This window comes from Typopeltis vanoorti, chromosome 14 (assembly GCF_054136105.1).
Source record: "Typopeltis vanoorti isolate ZY-2024b chromosome 14, IOZ_Tvanoo_1.0, whole genome shotgun sequence".
Classification (NCBI taxonomy): domain Eukaryota; kingdom Metazoa; phylum Arthropoda; class Arachnida; order Uropygi; family Thelyphonidae; genus Typopeltis; species Typopeltis vanoorti.
Genome location: NC_143562.1, coordinates 15,209,874 through 15,232,835, shown reverse-complemented (window position 1 = coordinate 15,232,835; position 22,962 = coordinate 15,209,874). Strand labels below are relative to the sequence as shown.

The 22,962-nt window shown below is 34.6% G+C and overlaps 1 protein-coding gene across 3 annotated transcripts in view; it reads right to left on the bottom strand.

Moving 5' to 3' along the window:
- LOC150099255 (sodium/hydrogen exchanger 9B2-like) overlaps positions 1–22,962 on the bottom strand; it is a 285,631-nt gene that overhangs the window by 251,090 nt on the left and 11,579 nt on the right. The window contains exon 1 of one of the 3 annotated variants that reach the window (XM_090403900.1): positions 8,271–8,692. The exons of the other annotated variants lie outside the window; for them this stretch is intronic. The gene's annotated coding sequence lies outside the window, so the exon portion shown is untranslated. Of the gene's footprint in view, positions 1–8,270; positions 8,693–22,962 lie in introns of those variants that run through there. 3 annotated transcript variants of the gene reach the window in all.

Here is a 22,962-nt window from a genome sequence, read left to right as displayed (position 1 = left end):
ATCCAACATAAGCACACATACATTTTCCAATGACATATTGTTTTCCTTTAAAAATGTTAATTATATCAGTGTACATAAATACAGGATCAAAATTATACAAAAAACCTCATCATCATTATCATCAAATCCCTGATATGTACCCTCAAGGGGTGTACAGAATACAGGGCCAGCGTTAATTGTGAAATAGGGGGCACACTTGTAAACTTTGCCTAGGATGCAAAATAACCTGGCACCAACAGTGGTACTGCATCAAAAACTTAGTAATGGTCTAACTTCCTATCTACAATTTTCCTCCAAATCAATCTGTTACCTGTCAAGACCTCAACATTATCAGATCTTATATTTATATCTTCTAACCTTTTTTAATGTATCAATCCACCTATATCTTGGTCTTCCTCTGGGTCTTTTTCCTGCCAGCCTGGCAAAGAGCACTTGTTTTGCTAATCTTTTCTCTCCCATTTTGTTTAAGTGACCATACTACCCAAGATTAGCTCTGCTAACACATTCCTGGATGCTAACAATATTAAGTTCTTTCCTAATATCCTCGTTTTTAATATGACATTGTCACTGATGCCATCTGTTCACCCCTCTAATCTTTCTCAGGACTCTCATATCTGTGGTCTCTAGTCTTTGGTCAAGTGTTTTATTTCTAACCTAGCTCTCAGATCCATAAGTTAAAATTGGTTTGAACACTGTCTTGTATACAGCTAATTTAGTGTTTCGACTAATTTCTCTCTTATTCCATATAAATTTATTCAGTTGACTTCCTACCAGCTTTGTTGATTCTGTTGTCTATTTCCATATTTAATTTACCATCTTCACTAAAAATCTTGCCTAAGTAGCTAAAATGTTTTACTTATTCTATAGGTTCTCCATCCATAATGCAGTTGATATTTTCAATGCTTCTGCATATTTCGTTGTCTCTGTCTTGCTATTGCTGATTTTCATACCATATCTATTACAACAGTTATCCAATTTAGTCAGAGAATCTTGCAGACTTGTAGCAGATTTATTTAGAAATATAACATCATCATCCACATAAAGTAAAGAGTACATATTAACATCTCCAATTTTGATATCCGGTTTAATACCACTTTCCTTGATAATGTGATCCATATAGATAATGAATAACAGAGGGATAATGTACATTCTTGTCTGACACCAGATTTAACATTAAACCATCTTCCTGTACTTCCTTCAATTCTAATTGCTGACTTAGAATTCAAATAAAGACTAAGTATTGCTTGATATAATGTTCTATTGATACCATACAACTGTAGCACTTTGAACAGCTTCTCTCTCTCTCTCTCTTCGCACCCTGACATATGCCTTTTATAGATCTACATAGAAAAAAACCTGCATACTGCTTTGATCACATCCATTTTCCTGAAATCAGACAGGAGTTCATAACTCTTTTTTTTTTATAGGATATACAAGTAATGCTGTAAAGACCTAATCCAATCATTGGTGCACCCCTAAGTGCACCAATGGATGGACTAGGTCTTTGGAAGAGCTCGGTAAATTAAAAAAAAAAAAAAAAACTCCTGTAAAGTGAAATGCATCCACATTTTTGGCTGAGTTTAGGTTTTTGGTATAGATCTGAAGTGATTTGATGTTTCCCACATTATAAAGAACCTAAGCTGTAAGAAATGGTCCCTGAGCTCTATGTTCTACAACTTTAATAATACACTGTTTCTGGAAACAATAATGGAAATTGGTATTCAAGTAAGAATCTGTATTCATGGCCTTGCTATAAATGATATACATCACTGCCTGAAAGAAGTCAAGGGCAGCGATGAATACCATATATACATATATAACATGAAGGCATCTAAAAGGTATACACACACACAAGGTACGAGGGTGGTCTGAAAAGTTCTCGGCCTCGACCATTGATGGCGACACCATCGGCAAGATTTTTTTTTTCTAAGTCGGTACATCTGTCATAAGCATCCATGTGGTTTTGCAAGTCATCCTATCAAGTAGTTTGCTTTATACAGCTGTCTGAAGCAAAAGTGTTGTCTGTATCCCGTGAAATGGATAAAATTGAGTATCATGCAATTATAAAATTCTTTGTAAAAGAAGGTTTGATGCCAAAAGAAATTCATTCTAAGTTCATAAATGTTTATGGGCACTCTTCTCCTTCATTTTCGACAATTAAGAAATGGGCTGCCGAGTTTAAAAGTGGCAGTACCAGCCTTGAAAATGATCCAAGTGAAGGATGTCCAAAAGGTTTAACAACATGAGAAATCATTGATCAAGTGCACAACATGATATTTGATGACCGGTGAGTCAAAGTGCATGAAATTGCTGAGACTATAAGCATTTCAAAAGAACGAATATGATATATTTTGCATGAAGAATTGCATATGAAATAGCTTTGCACAAGATGGGTGCCGTGCTTACTCACAGCAGATCAAAAACGCACACGCACGAAAATCTCTGAACAGTGCTTGGAGTGTTTTAACAAGAACAAAACTGATTTTGTGCATCGATTTTTTAACTACAGATGAGACTTGTATTCACCATTACACACCAGAATCCAAACAGCAGTCAAAACAGTGGACAGAAGGTGGTTGTTCAGTGCCAAAGAAGACAAAGTCGGTTCCATCAGCAGGAAACGTTATGGCATCAGTGTTTTGGGATGCTAAAGGCATTTTGTTTATTAATTATCTTGAAAAGGGTAAAACAATAACTGGGGAATATTATTCCGATCTTTTAAAAAGACTAGATGAAAAAATTCATGAGAAATGACCCAGTTTGCAGAAGAAAAAATCATCTTTCATCAGGACAATGCACCTGCCCACAAAAGTGTTTTAGCAATGGAAAAATTAAGGATTTGTACTATGAATTGTTGGAACATCCACCCTATTCCCCATATTTGACTCCCTCTGACTTCTATCTCTTCCTAAAACAAATTCTTGCTCACTAGTCAGTGTTTTTCTTCGAATCAAGCGGTGATTGCAGCTGTAGAGGGGTATTTTGCAGATCTTACTGAGAACCACTACAGGGTCCATGTGGTTAGCCTAGTGGCTATGCGCTTCACAACCATATGCCTGAGGAAGGAGTGTCTTAGGTTCGATTCCCGTCAACGACATGAGGAGATTAACACGTTCATTGCGAAGCTGAAAATTGGAATGTCGTGTGGTGGCCAAAATTTTTTTACTTGATAGCGACGTCCACGCGATAACGCGTGATCGGCAATGCACGTGTCGTGGATCTTTCTCAGTCTTAGTCAAGTTTAGCACAATCACCATGATTTTGTTGGGTGTGGACAGCCGGGTTTTCCCCCCACATGTGGGATGAAAACCTACATGTGGGTTTTCATCCTACATGTAGGCAAACTGGCCCCGTGGACACACACTTCTACAGTCAAAGATACATTTTCCCTCAGCGCCAGGCCAGCTGAAGGTTGTACTAACAAAAAGTTGTATCTGTGTAACACGTGGACCCTGCAATGGAAGCAGGAAAAACGTGCAGAGGAAGAAGACTGAGAACCACTACAGGGACGGGATAATGGCACTGGAGCATCGCTGGAATAAATGTATTAGTCTCAAGAGAGATTATGTTGAAAAATAAAAATAATTTTGAAATTATAAATGTTTTTTTCATTGTTAGGCCAAGAACTTTTCAGACTACCCTCGTATACGCTATCCAGCCGGCCTGGTTGGCCGAGTGGATAGTATCTGCTCTCCAGCCCAAAGGCTGCGGGTTCGAATCCCGCTGTGGGCATGGATGTTTGTGATTGTCTGTGGAAATACTAGTGGTAGTCGGCAGTAGAGGGCATTGATGTACTTGCAGTCAGTTGGTGATTGAATGGTGGAGACGAAGTTGTGGTGTAGGTGCCCTCCCTCGATGAGTCTTCGGACTCCCTGGAGGTGTCTAATAATAAAAATAAAAAATAAAATATCATGAACAAAATGGTCAGAAAATGAAGGTATCTAAAAATAGTATAACAGTTCTGTGTCATCCCCAGAATCAATCTATATTGCAAAGATGTCACTTTTTTTTAATATCAAACCAGGTTTTTGGTTTTACCGTAAAGGAATATAAAGCTTTCTGCTCAAATTTCATTTAGTAATTATCAGGAAGTAATGGAGGAGTTAGCTCATTGCTGTACCCTGGACGTAGAAATTATTTTAAAATTTAAAATGCTTTCAAAGGCAGCAAAATATGGCAAAAAGTAGGAAATGTTAGGGAGGAAGTTTGCAGAAAGAGAAGGTTTTTTTTTTTGCTAATTTGAAGGAAAGAGCCATTCAAATGAAGTTTTGTTCAGTACAATGGTTTTGATATTTTATAAGAAATGATGTATGTTTTTGCAATGAAGGAAAGAGTAAGGAATTTTGGAGTCAACAAAATCATGGTGTTTGTGCTAAAATTATTTAAATTTCTTCATGATCTCTATTAGCAAGGATGAGATTTTCTTTGGGATTTGATTGTTTCCTTGGGTGCTTTATTAAGCCATTGACAACCAATTTATATGTAGTTTAATTGGCCAATAATGCCACTAATTTATCTTCCTAAGCATCTATTAAGAATTGCTATTAAGGTGTCTTTGTTTGCTCATGTTACACCAGTATCAGGCAAGTAGTTCTTAGGTGGTCTTTCTTGAAACCATCATAGGGAAAAGACAACCTACTCCTTCTCTTTTTAATGTCAATCCTGACCTGAAAAGTTTTTTTTGTTTTATTACTATTATTTTTATGTGAATCCTATCCACAAAATTTATGACAGGCTTCCATTTAGTCCTGTAATGTGCTAAGGGTCAGAAAATATAGCTATCTTACTTAAAGACTAAATGTGGGACACATTTTTTTAGGCCATTTCAAGCCTCCAAATAAGTACGATATTCATTCTCACACCAAGTGAAGAAAATTATCACCCACCTAAAATCTGGTATGGATATTTAGATGTTGATTATTATTCATGTTGTTTAGAGGAGGAAACACACATTTAGGGATAATAATTAATGAACTAACTTTATTCAGATGCAAATTATTAAGTCAATATTTTGCCTTTATTGCCTAAGCATTTTCATTAGTGCAAAGCTATGCACATGTAGGAAGGCAAATACAGACTAAGTGCAAAAATGCCAGGATCCTCTAGTGTCTTATCATCCTCTATAGGTGCAGTGATAAGATCATGCTTGTTCAACTAAAGGTTTCAAAATGATATTCTCTTGGACTTTTGGTAATATGAAATAGTCATATTTGTTTAGATTAGGTGAATCTAAACAAATATGACTAAAGAGACTACTACCTCATGTCTTTACTTTTGAAGGGTGTAAACATTTTTAAAGAGCAGTTTTACTAGACATGTTAAGCCAATATTTGCCTTAGGCAGTAAAATCCTTATGAGAAGTTTTTCCGAAGATACTGCATAGATTCTGGACTGACTGAAATAAACAAAGACAGAATAGAAATAATGTGTGACAATGAAATATCACCAAAAATAAAATACATTGGTTAAAAAAGGATTTAGTCCTGCAACATTATTGGAAAAACAAAGAAATACCAGAAAATAGGATGAAGAATAAAATGATGAAGTGAAATGGGAAAAATATTCCAAAATTTGTATGATATGCAAATAGGTGAAGACTAAACTGCTGTCTTATCAAACCAAAACATGTGAACAACTCATTAATTTTTAGTAAAGATTGAAATTGTCAAATTTATCAAACCATCCAGTCAGAGTGCTTTTATTATAAATATATATTCAAATTTTCCTTGTAAGGTGTGTTTTGAAAAAAATATATAAAAGAAAGCTATATGACAACAGCAGATAACAAAGTTCTGTTTCAACTAAACAGAAACTTCTGTTTACTCGAAAAATAAATGCTAAATAAAGATCAATCACAAATGGCCATTTGTAATTCTTTTTATTTAATATTTACTTTAGGGTAATCCAATCATTTCCATATGAGACCAGCTAACATACATTAAAATGAAAAAAAAATTAACCTCAGTGGTTCCTTGCATCTTTCAAGGGATCTGAACTCAGGTCTCTGACTGAAGGATAAATTTTACATCATATTTGTGACTGCAATAGATGATTAGAAGATGATATCAATGAGCAATACTTACCAGATGGCCACAAAAGATTTTTCGAAGGACAGAACATGAAGAAAGGGTATGGGTAGTCAGTGATGAACAAGAGAATAAGTAGGTTGATTGCATGGAAAGAAATAGCAGTAGTGGTGTGTGGAATGCATTACTTGAGAAGGTGGTAACAGTGCAGGCAGTAAGTGAGCCTAAAGGCATAGTATGAATGGCAATGTTTATATACATTTCCAACCACATGTATGCGTATGGAATTGATGCCCATATACATACTAAACTACAAAATGAATGCAACTGCATAGGACTGTCATTTACACAAGAACAAATTTTTATTCGTTCATTGCATTATGTTGAAGATTTTATGAAAGATGGGGGAATGGGGGGGAAAGAACTTTGAATCTTTATAACCTAAGATGATAAAGGCTAGCAGCCTTTCTACATAAAATATCCAAGACAGATAAAAAAAATAAAGAACTGAAGTTTTTTAAGACAATCATTACATCACTATCTGATTATCAGTAGTCTCAAAGCCTAATGAAATTATCCATTTGCTGTAATGCTACTCCACAAAGAAAATTAAACCACTATGCATTTTGTTCCATGATCTAAACTAATCTTACTGAATATATTTTGCTTCTAACCACCACTCTATATCTATAAATAACACAATAATTGAATCCTCCTGGCATGGTGTTAAAGAGTCATGCATGACTTGCAGATTATTGTGTATTATAATTCATGCTCCTTAAAACAGGTTAGTGTCTCCTCAATATTCCATGTTATTTCAAGCAGTGACATTAATTTGAGGGCTTTGATCAGTCATACATTACACAAGAATCAGCCATATACTTCTCATAAGAGCTAGGGGTTAAATATCCTTTTATTTATTTAGTATTATGTAACGTAGTGATGATGAATGATGGATGCCACTTATGACAGAGTAAAGCTTCACATCTAGCTGCCATCAATGAATGATTCGACCTATTTCATTTTGTATTTACATATGAAAATGCCTATTTAATCATAATAATGAAGTAAAAAACTGCGTCGCGAAAATGTTTTTGCCTGTACGAAATTATTTGAGCTATTATTTCAGTGAGATAGAGATATTCACTTTCCTAAGTGATATCTTCAATAGCTCATATTTTTATTGTACTAGGTTGAAGGGGTGAAAAATATATTATTATCTACACAGGCGGCACAATATAACTTTTGGATGCAGATGAGTGAAGAACAAGTGAATGTTTTGTATAATTAATTCATTCCTCTGTATCAGAAAACTTAAGTAACATGATAATCAAGAATTGCAATCATATCAGGAAGCATAATCCGCATCGAATGGGATTTTTTATTTTTATTTTTTGAGTTTAACAGTGTGCAAGATTGGTTTGCACTTACTGAAAAATAGGCCAAATACACTTCACTTCACTAAGCTAAATGCAGAATATATCGCATGTATATTGTTTACCACTAAACTTTCCCCTTCTATTCACCCTTTAGAGTACGCAAAATGTCTGTATCAGCCATCGGTTGAAATTTTTGCATTCGAATTTTGTAGAGTTCATTAAACTAAAAACTATTGCTAAACATTACGGTTATTATCAAACAGCACAACGCTGGTTGCAACACGTTGTTAGCAAATGTCAACGTGCCGACCTAAACTGATGTTACTGTTAACTTTTTTCATTGATAGGCTGAGATCACTTGATATTTTCTACCTGCATATATTATTTTTCAGAACAGAAAATATATAATGCTATATGCGTTTCTTATTTAAGCTCCATTCCTTTTATTTTTTATTCTACCTCTCTCTAATAAAGGATGTGATTACTGTTTGTCGAATCTAAACAATCTGGTGAAACATGGTAGAAGCATGTTCCGTAAAGTGGAATGAATTAATACATCTCTTGCAACAGCTGGAGGAGGGGGGGGGGTGAAATTTTTAATAATATTTTTCTTTTGTTGTTTTTTTTATGTGAAATTGTTAATCGACTTAGATGAAATGGCATCTCCTGTAAACCGCATGGAATTAACAATGGGTAAGATTCGATAACAAGAAGGGTTATCTTCGCAATCTGACTGAGCTCTGAAACAGTAAGACGAGTTTCTTATCCCTTCGCTTTTATCTAAAAAGAAATCTGTTAAAGCAATGGCAAAAAAGTTATCTATAATGAGCAACAAATTCCAGCAACAGAATATAAGGATGCTTACCTGAAAAGTCGATGTGTACAGGTAGCACAAATCCTTTCCACACATGGCTACTGTAACATAATGATTTTCTGGAGATCTCGCTGAAACCACTACATTCTCATCAATCCTAAAAGCCACTGGTCTTGAAGAGAGGAAAAGCCTGTTTTCGAGTTTCTAATATTGCGATGCGAAAGAAAAACAACCATGTGATTCGAAAACATAAAAACTAAACCAAACCACCGGAAATCTCCACTGAAGTAAAAATACCAGACATTACTAAAAATACAGTTGTAAGAACTAAACACCGTAAGAGACGAGGAGTTGTTCACATATGGATAAATTTCTTCGCTATATACAATCAAAGCAGTAAGTATAGGCTATATGCATACAACATTTTCTATACGAAATCATCTTGTTTTGTAAAGCAACGCAAGTAAAATCGACTAAACCCCGTTATGACATCTCCATGCCTCTTGCGCGTGCGCATACAATGCAATCGGACTCAGCTAATTAGGGTAATTAATCAGGTGATTTAATTTAGTTCATCCTTTTTTTTTTAAACTTTCACATACATGATAGACACCTAGCGGATACACATTTAATAGTGGAGTTACGAGGCAGGCGAACTGTTGGTTACTCAAGGTCATGGCGGTCACAGGCCTTATTATAAATATATGTCCAGAACGCGTTCATATCGCAATTACCACGGAAAGGAACTTACATGTTTCCTGGTATTACAACAAGAGATTTTATAAGTAATTTTACAATATATCTGCATGTGATCTTGCCATTGTCAAAGTTTCAATGTCGTTGCAAGTATATATATATATATTTTAAATCAGAAACATAATTTTTTTTTAATTAAATAAAATAAATACACACAGTTGCGCACTCAGGATTTAATCTTTGGGGGGGGGGGAGCGCGAGTTGAGTAGACGATTTGAGAATACAGACTACGCATCGCATACGACCTATGACTGGGCATCTGCAATGATCGCTAATTCATAAGTAGTATAGAAATAGAAGACACAATACAAAATAAATAAAAAAATGAATTTTAATCAGGAAAAGATTTTGGAATTTTTTCTAGTGCTTTATCCTTTTTCTTTGAGGGAAGGGCCCCTTTATCAAGTAGGGTTTTTCCTGTTTCTAAACACTGAAGGTGTGTGTGCATTACAAAGATTATTAATGGATGAAAAGAGGGAATATGATAGAACATGAAACTAAAGGAGTTTCATGAGATTAATATAGAATAAATTTTCCAATACATGACAAGTAGGTAGAAAACACCGGATGATTGGGTGGAAATTGTATAAGAGTATGGTTAATAAGCGTGCCAATTCTAGATTGTAATTATCGTTAAAATTCCACGGTATATTTTAGTACTCCAAAACAAGTAAGATGATTGTGAGACTTTGAGAACAAACAACAATGATCTCGTCTCATTCAACCTGACTTCAGGTACTGAATTGCATATGATATGCATTTATAACCTTCAGTAATAAAACAGAAAGGATGTAGTTGTTTACTTACTGAAGGTTATAGATGCATATCATATGCAATCCAGTACCTGAAGTGAGGCTGAATGAGATGAGATGCATTGTTGTTTGTTCTCAAAGTCTCACAATCATCTTACTTCTTTTTGGAGTACTATAATATACCGTGGAATTTTCAGCTTGGATGTCAGATAGGGTTTAATTCTACGATCAATAGTAAGACCATTGTAAGAAACATCATAATGAAATAGAATGCGAAAAGACATTTCAACAATATACTGAGAACCGATCAATGGTTTAAAGACCATGATAATAAACATTTTGAGAACGAGATCTGAGCGAGAGAGAGAGAGAGAGAGAGAGAGAGAGAGAGAGAGAGAGATAATATGCGTTGCCAGATGACATCGCATTTACATCTGCTACAAAACCCATGAGTCACATAGAAGGTAGATGTGCCCAGGTACCATATGCATAACATTTCATCAGAAGGGATCTCTTGGAAGGGCATTGACCTAAAACTCCTATGACATTTTAGTTTGACAAAAAACAACAAGAATCGAGGTTCCAGACAATGTATTTTTATCTACTGTCGTTACTGTTCTGCAAAGATTTTTTTTTTTTTGGCATTACATTGTGTTGTCTTAAGCTTTTCACGAACCATTGAGGTTCTTTAGCTGTGAACTTCACAACTGCAACCATCTCAAGGATAAGGTAGTTGGCCTTATGCCATCTGGTGTGTCCAATGTCTGTAGCTGCGTGTGTTTACGGGGATGGTTTGCCTGTTCTGGTGAAACAAAAAAACCCGAGTTTCTGGGTGAAAAAAACTCTACCTCCATACGCGATTGGCTAACTCACTTTTAGTCGAAAGAGACTAGATAAAGGTTCCTGACGTCATGGACAGGACTCGAACCCAGGTCTTTCTGACCAAAGGGCTTCATCTATACTGACTGAGCTATGAAGGCTCTTTCAGCATTACATTGTATTATCCTCAAGCCACGAATAGGAGGCAAGCTTGTTTAGTTAAGGCTAAACATGATTGTCTATTCCCTTTGAGGAATAAAATATTTTTTAATATCAGTTAGCAGTCATTTGGCACTTTTAGCCATCACTGACACCTTGCCCAAGGCTACAGTACTTTTATAGGTATCCAGGGATGAGAGCATGGCAGAGCTGCTGCTATCTATTACTCCCATATCCTAACTCTGTATATTATGGTCTGAAAGAGTGGGAGTTCTATTATAAATTTTGAGTTGTGGGTTTAAAATCCCAGTTTCTGAGAGAAATTACTCTACTTGTCAGTATCAAACACCACCTCACTTAGGAATCATCTGGGAAAAAAAACTTAAAAAAAGTTTCTTCAGTTAGCAGCTAGAATGGAACTTATAACACTCATTCTTCTGGTGTTCTAGCTCTGTGGAAACAAATACTATATCTACAAGGCCATACAGGCACCGTGTGTGTGTGTGTGTGTGTGTGTGTGTGTGTGTGTGTGTGTGTGTGTGTGTGTGTGTGTGTGTGTGTGTGTGTGTGTGTGTGTGTGTGTGTGTGTGTGTGTGTGTGTGTGGCCTACAACTCCTTCCAGCTAATCTATAAATAGAAAGCATGCCATTTTCTGTATTCATTCACCCAACTAAAATGTCTTGCATTAATTTATACCTCTGGAGTCGAGTGGAAAGGGTACCCACCAATGCAAATATAGACTGACTGTTCTGAATTCCATTGTTATATAGATGAGTTTTAAAACTCACTTTAGGAACAGCATAATACTTTTTTTATGCCACAAGTCACTAAAATGTTTCATGCATGGCTCCCAGAGTAATATTCCAGAATTAGTTAACCAACGATAACTTAATCATTGAATTAAACCGCTTTTGTGCTTTAAGTTGAGTATGCCATGGGTTGGGCTGTTGTGAAAGCAATTAAATTTTCTATCACATCTTCATGCCAATCTTTGCTTTCTCTCTCTCTCTCTCTCTCTCTCTCTCTCTCTCTCTCTCTCTCTCTCTCTCTCTCTCTCTCTGTTGTATTGACAGCTGCTGTTTACCATTCCAAGAACACAAAGCAAAATAAAACGAAACATTCAAGAATAGATTTCATTATTTGGGGCCTTGTAAATAAAAAAATATTAAAAAATTTTAAAAAAATATTCGAATGCTTTTTCATTCTCCGGGGACAGTAAATCGAATTCTTTTAGTGCTAACTTTTGGAAATCAGTAGGCAACAATCACCTTTCAACATCAACTCCAGTCGAGAATTCATCTCTACCAACGATCTATAGATTTCTGAGAATATAGCAAACTCTGTTGCTGTTACTTCTTGTTCCTAACCTTAACTGGTATTGCTGTTTAAAATGTCAATATTATTCAATTAATTAATTCTAATTCAAATTAACTGATGGAATCAGTGGCGTACCCAGAAAAAGGGAAAGAAAAAAGGAAAAAAATACTAGAAAATTTTCCAAAAATCTTTTCCTAATTAAAATTCATTGTTTTTTTAATTTATGGTGTGTCGTGCCTTCTATTTCTATACTGCTTATGAATTAGCGTCACATAAGGTGGGAATACCTTATAGCTCTCGGAAATCATGGCCGCTGTGAACGCAAGGCAAACGAAGTATTGTTCGGGCGGACCGAGGGACACTTCGTTTGCCCTAGTCGGGCCAGAAAAGATCACGGGTATCATGTATTGACGATCATTGCAGATGCTCAGTCATAGGTCGTATGTTCTCAAATCGTCTACTCAACTCGCCCCCCCCCCCCCAAGAATAAATCATGAGTGTTCTCCCCCCTCAAGATTAAATCATGAGTACACCACTGGATGGAATTATTTATTTCAGATTGAATAAAATTTTATAGTTTAAAACAGTTATGATGAAATTTTAAGCAAAGAAGCAAGAATGAAAAAGAGAAGGAGAAAGAGAAAAATGGACATGGCCCAAATAGGTCTAATAGGCTTAAAGCCTTTCCTGGTTAATATAGCGCTCTGTGCTACAAGCAAGAATGAATGACCATGGCTTATCGGTCACTTAGTCCAGTCATGAAATTAATCTAGTCCTGCGTTATGTGACGAAGCAAGAAATTTAAACTTTATAAAATTTGGAAAGATTCTGCTGAACAACAAAGACAATTTCTTTATAAATAATTTCTTTTTTGTAAAAGTATAATCAATAAATATATTATTATTTTTTTAATATTCTGGACTCCCAGGGCAAATAGGCAAATAATCCTTAAGGCATTCCTTTAGATCAGGGGTGGACAACCTTTTCAGATTCTCGGGCCACATTAAACTTTTATTTTTAAGGATCGGGCCGCAAGCATTTAATTAAGAGAAAATAGTGAGTTAAAAATACTAAAAATAAATAAGTTATCAATTTTCATTATATCAGTCTTAAAAAACACAGAATATGTAAGGTACGAGATATGAAACAAGCATGAAAATAAAACTCAACGAAAAATTAATATCACTTAAAAACAAAGTAATATAGTTAAGTATCAAATATGTGTGTCTTTCTGCTTAATGTGACTTTTGCGATTGTTTTCCTTTAGCCAAATTATCTAGATCCACTTTATAACCTGAGGTGCCAATTCGAATCGACGCATTCAAATATTCATCAGTCAGTCGAAAAGAAAATTTGTTTTTTCTAAAACTCATGACAGAAAATGCTTGTTCGCAAATGTATGTGCTTCCAAAATGCGACTATCATCTTCTTTGCTAAACTGATTAATTCATCATACTAAATACATCAATGAATAATTCAACATACGGGCCACATGCCATGTAAGTATAGTCAACTTTTATGGGCCGCCAAAAATGCACGTTTGGGCCGCATACGGCCCGGGGGTTGGCGATCCCTGCTTTAGATAATACGAACGAAGTATTAGATAAATTGCAGAAACGATGCAGTTAATGGTGACAAAATCATCAAACATCCAGAACAAGAATGGTAACATATTGAGTGAGTAGCAAATAAAATGACCATGAAAAGACACAATTCCCATCGTCCATTTTTTTTAATAGTATAATGATGACATTTGTTGTTAATTTGAATCATAAAATAGGACGTGAATATTGTGCATCATTTTGTGAAGTTAGGCCGAAGCAGCTAAGATCAATGTATTATGTGTATTAACTGCGTGTGTTCTTCTGTCCAGTTTGCCTGTTTTCTGAGATGAAAAACTGGTTTTTCTGCGAAAAATCCCCCCTCCCCTCCACTCCTGTACCCTCCGTAAGAGAGTCAATAAGTAAATTAGCAAGCTTTTAATGTTTAATGGTTGGTAGTGCTGAATCACAGCTTAATTTTTTTTTTCTGGATAAGGTCGATTGCTACGCTTTTTTATTTTTATTTTTAATGTTTGCGGTACTGTACACATCGATTATCCAACTAGATGATATCATGATGTTTTCATCAAATTTAATTAAACAGTTTATAATTTATATATTTCAGCCTGGTTGGGCAAGCGGTTAGAGTATCTACTATCCAAGCTAAGGGTTCGAATCCTGCCGTGAGCATGGCTGTATGTGATAATCCTTAGTTGGAGGAGACGAATTTCAATGTCACGTGTGAGACCGCCTTCCTGCTCACTGGAGACTTGAAGTAGCTTTGAAAATTTTCATGTTTGGTCTTTAGAGCGAAATTTCTGGAATAGGTAAAAAATGAATGGAAAAAAATACATATATATTTTTTTCGTTGAATAGCTTTGAAGAGCGCTCTTTCTCTCTCTCTCTCTCTCTGTCTCTCTCTCTGTGTGTGTGTGTGTGTGTGTGTGTGTGTGTGTGTGTGTGTGTGTGTGTGTGTGTGTGTGTGTGTGTGTGTGTGTGTGTGTGTGTGTTAAATTCCGATTGAATTTCTGCAAGGATGAAATGTAGCATTTTCAATACATAGTACGTTGTAGTACTGTAATTATTTTACAGATTTGTTAATTTTTTTCCCCCATCCACTTTTCCGATTAGTATTTCTTCTACTTCAAGCAATAAGGAACGTATTCGGTGTTTCATCCTGAAGAGTTGAACTCTTTGGAATTACGTTGAAAGCAGTTAGGGCTATAATAATCCTTAAGGTATTCCTTTAGATAATACGAACGAAGCGTTCGATAAATTGCAGAAATGATGCAGTTAATGGTGACAAAATCATCAAACATCCAGAAGAACAAGAATGGTAACATATTTTACCATTCTTGGCAGTTGACAGTTAAGGACTACATATTCTTTGCGTTCTTCCAGCCGGTTTTCTTGCCCATCTAATCCACAATGCCTACATACAACTCAAAACTCGATCGCTGATATTTCGCTCACCACTTTCCCTGGCAACATATTCCACTGGAAGATTCTTAGTTCTTTTCCCTCCTACCATATATTAAAAAAAAAAAAAAAAAATCCTCAGCAACTGATATGTCTCTATCATATCCTCAGTCGTCCTTTATTTTACAAACTCTGTTAAGTCCATTCGTTTAATCTTTCTCATAGTCAACACTTCACATTAAAACCAGCTATCAATAAAGCCTGTCTGACAATGACTGTTCAACTCACTGTTGGCTTAATAGCAAAACAGTTCTTCAGAGAGTGAAATTTTTATGGAAAGAGCGTATAAGTAAAATGCAATTATTTCCTAAGTAGACAGCAATAGATTTTTATAAGATCGTTATATTGGTCCGATCTTTTGCACTTAGAAAAATGTCGATTTCTATGAGAAAAAAAAAAAGTCATGTTTTCGCTTTATGATTCCGTATATTTCGTATAAGTATTATGCCAAATAACATAATAAATTATACAATTTAGTAAATATATATATACAGTATATATTTTTTTATTTATGCAATCCAGTTCATTTGTAAATATACAATTACTTTTCCTATTACAATTACATTAAATATATAATTACCTTGTTACCACCATATGAGACTGGCTAGCTTATCTTCAGTCGAAAAGCATAAAAGTTGTTAGCGTTATAGACGGGATTCGAACCCAGGTCTTTATAAACACAAATAATCGATACTGATTGTAGTATAGAGGTACCCTTGCTAGAACTTAACACATAAAAAAAAAAACGAAAATTTAAGCGGTCATGAGGATATTAAATAAAAATAAAACCCGTTTTCTCATTTCAGTGACTTTTCTTTACAAATATGACTCGCCGCACTTTTTTTTAACGTGAACCTACCCCACGCGATATTGTTAACCTAAACACAGACACCTCTTCTAGAGATCAAACATGGAATATTTTAATCTACTTTAACGTCAGTATTTAACAATTCATTTTAGTATTAAAGTAGATCGATTTGTTGTAGTACTGTATCGATCCTGAAGTTCTCGGTTTTCCAACAGGACTTATTTTATATATGCTTTGTGAAACATGACACATTTTTGTATAATACCGAACTTTTTCATCAAATAAGCTTATGCCGTTTGCAATATAGAGAATGCATAGCTTTATTGCTGTAGATATTAAAGTTATTAATTAATTATTGCCAGTGATTATAGTGCTAAGTAAACGTTTTCTCCTATATTTCAATATTTTAAATACTATATACAAAATATCATCACCACTTGCGATCACTGTTTTAAATGTTAATAAAACCGAAGTCTCTTCGTCTGCGTGATTCTAGTAGTAAGCTATCATTGAATTATAATGCCCACTGTACATAATTATAGTGCTAAACTCGAAATATCCATAGATTCAAGTTTTACGGCACATCATTTATTCGATATAATATTCCTCATCACTTTCTGCGCAATATTACGTGCGACATCATCAATTCGACGAGCTACATTTGTAACATAACATGGAGATAATGTAATGGAATTAACCGCTTTGCTTTAAGCGATTTTCGAAGCGCCGCTATTATTAAGAAGTTAGGTACCAGCTGTATAATTCGTTCTGTTAGTCGTCTGCAACACCAGTGCATATATTTACATTTCTGCACATAAAATGTTCAGTCGTTTTTTTATATATTATTATTTTTTATTTTTTTAACGATTAATGACTAAATTTTTCTAAATTCTTCCCTAATATTTTAAAATAGTAGGATAATAGTTTGTTTGTTTTCTTATTTAGTGAACAGTTGCTAGCTTTCCAAGTGAATTTATTTTCGTTAAGAACAGAAATATTAGGTTCAGGGTAGTTTATAAAAATGCAGTAATATAATATTTCGATCAGTTTTATAAAGTATAAAGAATCACCTGCCATTAACCCTAGATATACAAATAACATTCGATTATATTTTAACTAAATATTATTTCTCAGCTATCGAATTACTCTCTATGTAATGTTTTCCTATAGATATTCTAGCACCTCATTTTATCGGTATGTTAAAACCATAAACTGGCCTCAACGTAAAGTTGTATAAGGATGCAAATTCTCTACTTACTATTATTATTTGTTATTTATTTTATTTTATTTTTGTGCCAGACTGTAATTCATGAAGTACTTCGAGAATGATAACTTAGTTTTCAAAGTTATTTTAAACCAATGATTTTACTGTGTTGATTTCCGCTAGTTTCCGAATTAGTTGATCTTTAAATGGATGAGTCTTTTTTTTTTCTATAAACAAAAAAAAAAAAGAAAAAAAAGAAAAGGAAAAATCTGAGACGCTCTGAGAATGTAATCAATCTCATTGATAGTGAGAGGTGGAGTTCACCTGCTTTCTTACTGACTTTCAAAGGTCAGGGCTTAGTAAAAGATGCCGTCTATTCCGTTTTGGGGAAGTCACGCTCTGTTAATTGACAATTAACAGAGCGTGACCCTGTTAAACACACACACACACACACACACACACACACACACACACACACACACACACACACACACACACACACACACACACACACACACACACACACACACACACACACACACACACACACACACACACACACACAAATGCTGCACCTGCCTGGAAACATTCACTAAAATCAAAGAAAAATCGACAAAAGCTAAACAGAGTTAAACGCCTTATAGCCATACGTATAATTAAAGGATACAAGATAATATCTTTCGAGGCAACTTGCGTTATTGCAGCTCTAACACTGATTTGCCTGAAAATACAAGAATTATCTCTAATATACGAATCACTTCCTGAAGATATCGGAAATTCCAACATTGATACAAATTGTTACGCACGTCCGCTTCACTACAGTAAATGGCCTCACCCAGCAAAGAAAAGAAATATTAAGGAGAAGGAAAGCTCTGAAAGTGACGAATTCCATATACTGTATACACTGACGGTAGCAAAACCGGAGGGAATGTCGGCTGTTCTTTCGTTGCATATAACAGGCAGTCCATTATACAAGAACGCTGCTCTAGACTGCATTCTCTCTGTTCCAATAACCAAGGAGAACAACTTGCTATCAGTGGTGAGCTATGAAAGTTTTAACAAAGGGCTCGCATCGTCGAGCAAAAAAAAAAAAAAAAAAAAAAAAAAACGTATTTCACACAAAAACTTTTATTAATACAGCTTGTGTACAAATTCCAATCAAAGAGTATGAGAGGTTGATACCTCTACAGGCTATAATTTTTAAACAAATATTTCATGATCTAAACATGAAATATTTGCACACAATCAACTGTGTTAATTCATCTTACATAAGAAAAACATTTTTAACTATCAAAATATAATAAGAATGAAATCTTTTATAAAACATTTTATTGACTACTGGTTTTACCATACGATTGGCTACCAGAAGGGAGAAGGGTAAAGATAGCCCATGCGCTTATTTTATTTTCAAACTTGGGCGCATTCGTCATAGAGGAGTTGAAACAATAATTCCAAGTAATCTATACGCTGTCGAATAGACTAATTTTTGTTAGGTTACCGTATGACTCTGTCGTTTAGTATGTTTCAAAAAATAAAAAAGTAAACAAGAAGAATAAGGGACTCGCAAATTTGAGAAAAATTTAACAAAGGGGTCGCGCGAGCCTCTTAGAGCTCACCACTGCTTACATATCTCCAGGAATTAGAAGTCAACACCTCTTATCAAAAGAAAGTAACAATTACAGTGACGGTAGAAGCACTATGGACGGCATAAAAAACCAGAACAACCATATAACGTTAATAGAACAGACAAGAAAGCTTGTTTGGAATCTCTCTCTATCAGGATGGGAAATCAAGTTCTGTTGGGTAAACGCGTATACTGGGGTAACAGGAAACGAGAGAGCGGATCAGTCGGTTAAAGAAGCGGCTAGAAACAAGTTATACCAAAAGTACTCGAAATGTGCTATAAAAACACTTGCAGAAGAAAGAAGCCTAGACATATGGGAAGAAGAATGGGAAACAACAAAAGAATTCTTTCCTAGCATCAGAAGCAGGCACCGGCTGAAAAAACACGCCATATCTTCAGGTTTAATCACGCTACTAACGGGATACGGAAAACTAAGCTACTTACACAGATTCCATATCCTGGAATCACCATCATGTATTTGTAGTTCACACCTTCAACAGACTGTTGACCACATACTTTACGACTGTCAGCTACTGGACTCCATCCGCATGCCCCTAATACAACACGCCATTACTTTTGGAGACAAGTGGACAGTGTCAAAACAGAGGCTTATCGAAAAGTATTACTCAGAACTAATTAAATTTGCCAATAAGATCAACCACCAGTCGTTGTAAAGTAACATAAATTACTGATATTGTATGAATTATATAGGGTAAACATATGTATATATATATATATATATAAATACGTATGAATTATATAGGGTAAACATATATATATATATATATATATATATATATATATATATATATATATATATATATATATATATATATATATATATATATATATATATATATATATATATATATATATATATATATATATATATATTTATAAAAATAAATTTAACTGACTAGAACCCGAGAAAGTATAACAAAAACCTTTAATACATCACAACTAGTTTCATCGGTGATCCGACTTCTTCAGGTGAGAAATAAAAACATAAGACATAAAATAACACGGTAAATTGGAATTAGATTTCTTCTCATCACTTCCCACCTCAGAAACTGGGCATCATCTCCACCCTCGCCCATCGAGCAAGATGTCTCATTTCCACAGAAGAAGACCTTCAAACAGAGCTTAACTTCCTGAAAAACACCTTCTTAAATAATGGATATTCGTCTCGTAACATCACTAAACGCTTGAGACCACGCCAACATCCTCGACAAGAAGATGACTCCAACCCAATCACTCATATACAGTTGCCTTTTATCAGCACTCTTACCCCAAAACTAGCTAAGATTCTGAAAAAATTCAACATAAAGACCGACTATACTACGCTGCCAAAACTTCGTTCTTTTCTGAGTCGACCAAAACCAAAACACAACCATCTGCATTTTCCTGGTGTTTATAAAGTTTTGTGCAACTGTGGTCGACCTTATTTTGGCCAGACAGACAAATCTGTTTCACTTCGTCTTGAGGAACATAGACGTGACATCTCCTACAGTAGAGCACGAGCGAGCGCCCTTTCCAGTCATGTCCTTTTCTCGGCAAACTCTAACCTTGAAGAACAGCCACATCAAGTTGATTGGGAACGCACTACTAATTTATATATTTGCAAGGATGAATTCGAAAGAAGAATCATCGAATCAAAAGAAATAGTTCTGGACCCTTCACATTTAAACAATAATCTTAGCTACAATTTACCCGATTCCCATAGCGCAGTAATCCAGTACTGGCGCTCAAAAATTAGCTGTCGCACACATTCTACTCATGCCAACGGTAGCACGCGGTCACCTATTCAAATATGACTGTTATTATTCTGCTTTTTATTAAGCTGTAAAGTTCATTTTTTACCGTGTTATTTTATGTCTTATGTTTTTATTTCTCACCTGAAGAAGTCGGATCACCGATGAAACTAGTTGTGATGTATTAAAGGTTTTTGTTATACTTTCTCGGGTTCTAGTCAGTTAAATTTATTTTTATAAATGTATACATCCCGAGTAAATCCTAATTTCAACAATATATATATATATATATATATATATATATATATATATATATAAATATAAATATGGATGTAAAGGTCGGAATATGTACATATAGATGTAAAAATATAAATGTAAATATGAATTGATACAAAATTGGAAATGTAAATGTTAATCAGTACTTGGAAGCTACATGTCATATATGCATTGTATTCAATGGAGCATTTAGGAATAAATTACCTTCTGGTAGGGTTACTATTAGGAGGAAAATACACACACACACACACACACAGTTAACTGACTAAACTCAAAGCCTTAGATGCTTCGACCGTAATTCCAAACAAATAAATCATCCACCGCAAAATAGGAAAATAGGCTTAAAAACATCCACCCATGCAATGTATAGACATAATACAATGTTCTAGCCTTACAGACGAAGGTGCTTCAGCTATAATTCAAAACAGTAGCGACATTAAACTAGCTATCTGATGTGTTAAAATATAACTGTTCCCGACAACTGCACTCTAAACATCACGGTGCAGCAGTCGGAAACAAATAATAAAAATGAATAACCATTATTTACAGCTCCTAAATAATGGTTATTCAGTTTTATTATTTGTTTACTCATCATATTTCAAAACGGCTAACCTAAGATGATAGAAATTCAGTATCAGCTGCGTCCGCGCAGTGTGGCATCACGCATTTGTATTATACTATTACACACACACACACACACACACACACCGACCGAAAGCACTTTTGTTCGGTTTTGATATTCTGCGGTGGGATGTGATGGCTTACTTTTTAATTCACCTTCTATTCTTTCCCCTCATTCCCTCCTGTATTTGTACTGACGTATACACTGAAGAAACACTGGCACCTGACACTAGCGTTATTTGTTTTAATTTTATTTATGTTTTTATTTTTTGGAAGATACAGCCACCAGCTAACATATGAACATTAGAAAAACAGTCACGTTTTGATGTGAGTACAGTTTGTGATGTGACTGTAGAATAAATTCCAGTAAAATCTGAAGTCAAACTAAATAGTGAGATATTAGGATTTGCTGGCATTCAGCCAGCAAATTGTCCCGGAATACAAAAGCATTAATATCTTTTGATGTTGTTTTTGCTGTTTTATTAATATTTATTATTATTTTTTTTTACTTTCGTTATCTAAAACGTATGGATTTTTTCTCAGTTTTTCTTTCCACTTTTATCCAAAAGTGAGCATGCAAGATGGAACGATTCACCCATATGTAAACACCAGCAGACAACAAAGAAATATCGATTAGATCTAAGATTTGTTTATTTATCTAGCACTTACTTCTATTTATTTATTTATCTCTTTACTTATTTATTAAGTTACTGCAATCTATGTCAAGAGATTTCTGTACTATTTGCTAATCATTATTTGGTAGAATATACAGAGTAAAAAAAGAAAAAAGAAAAAAAAAAGCAAGATGAAATAAATCCTCTAATAACTTTTCATTAATACCAAGTTTTAAGTTCTGTTCTGGCCATTCCAACATCACTATTACTATGAAACCATGTTCTTAACCCTAACTAGTATTTGATTACCAACGCATGCGCAGACATACACGAGTATGGTTATTTTCGCTAAGTTGAGGGTGGAATTTAAAACCTGATTTTCTTCGGAAGGGAAATTAAAAAAAAAAAAAAAAAAAGATAAAGACTTCCCGTAATGATTCGAAAATATCTTGTTATTTAGCGAGATATTTTCGAATCCATTATAAAGTAATATATGCATATTACTTCCTTTCGAAACATTTCATCCTAAATATAATTTATTTTAAATGAAATGTCTGTCAAGTAAGCATCGTCTGCTTTTACGTGAAATCGTGCAGTATTTATTCCACCTCAGAATTCTCATTTCGAACTGTTACGACAAACCGAAGAAACCTGTGTAATTTATTTTCGTATGTCATTTCGAATAAGCGAATCGATGATTGTATGACATTTTAAATATTATCCGCACGATTCTAGCAACTTATTACTGGACAGCCCATGCATTTCTGTCTGTTGGAAAAGCATGTAATCAATATACATATATATATTACTTATCATATTTATTTATTATTATACTTAACGTAAGTCTTTCAAAATGACAGGGAAAAGTGAAATAAAATTACTGTATTTAGATTATCATTTGTTATCTGGAAATTTCGTAAAGCTATCTCTTTCCATTTGTCTTCTATTAACGACTGCTTGTTTTTTCTCAGGTTTACGCCTACTCGTCTGCTTTGATTTATTTTTTCATCAATTTAAACTAT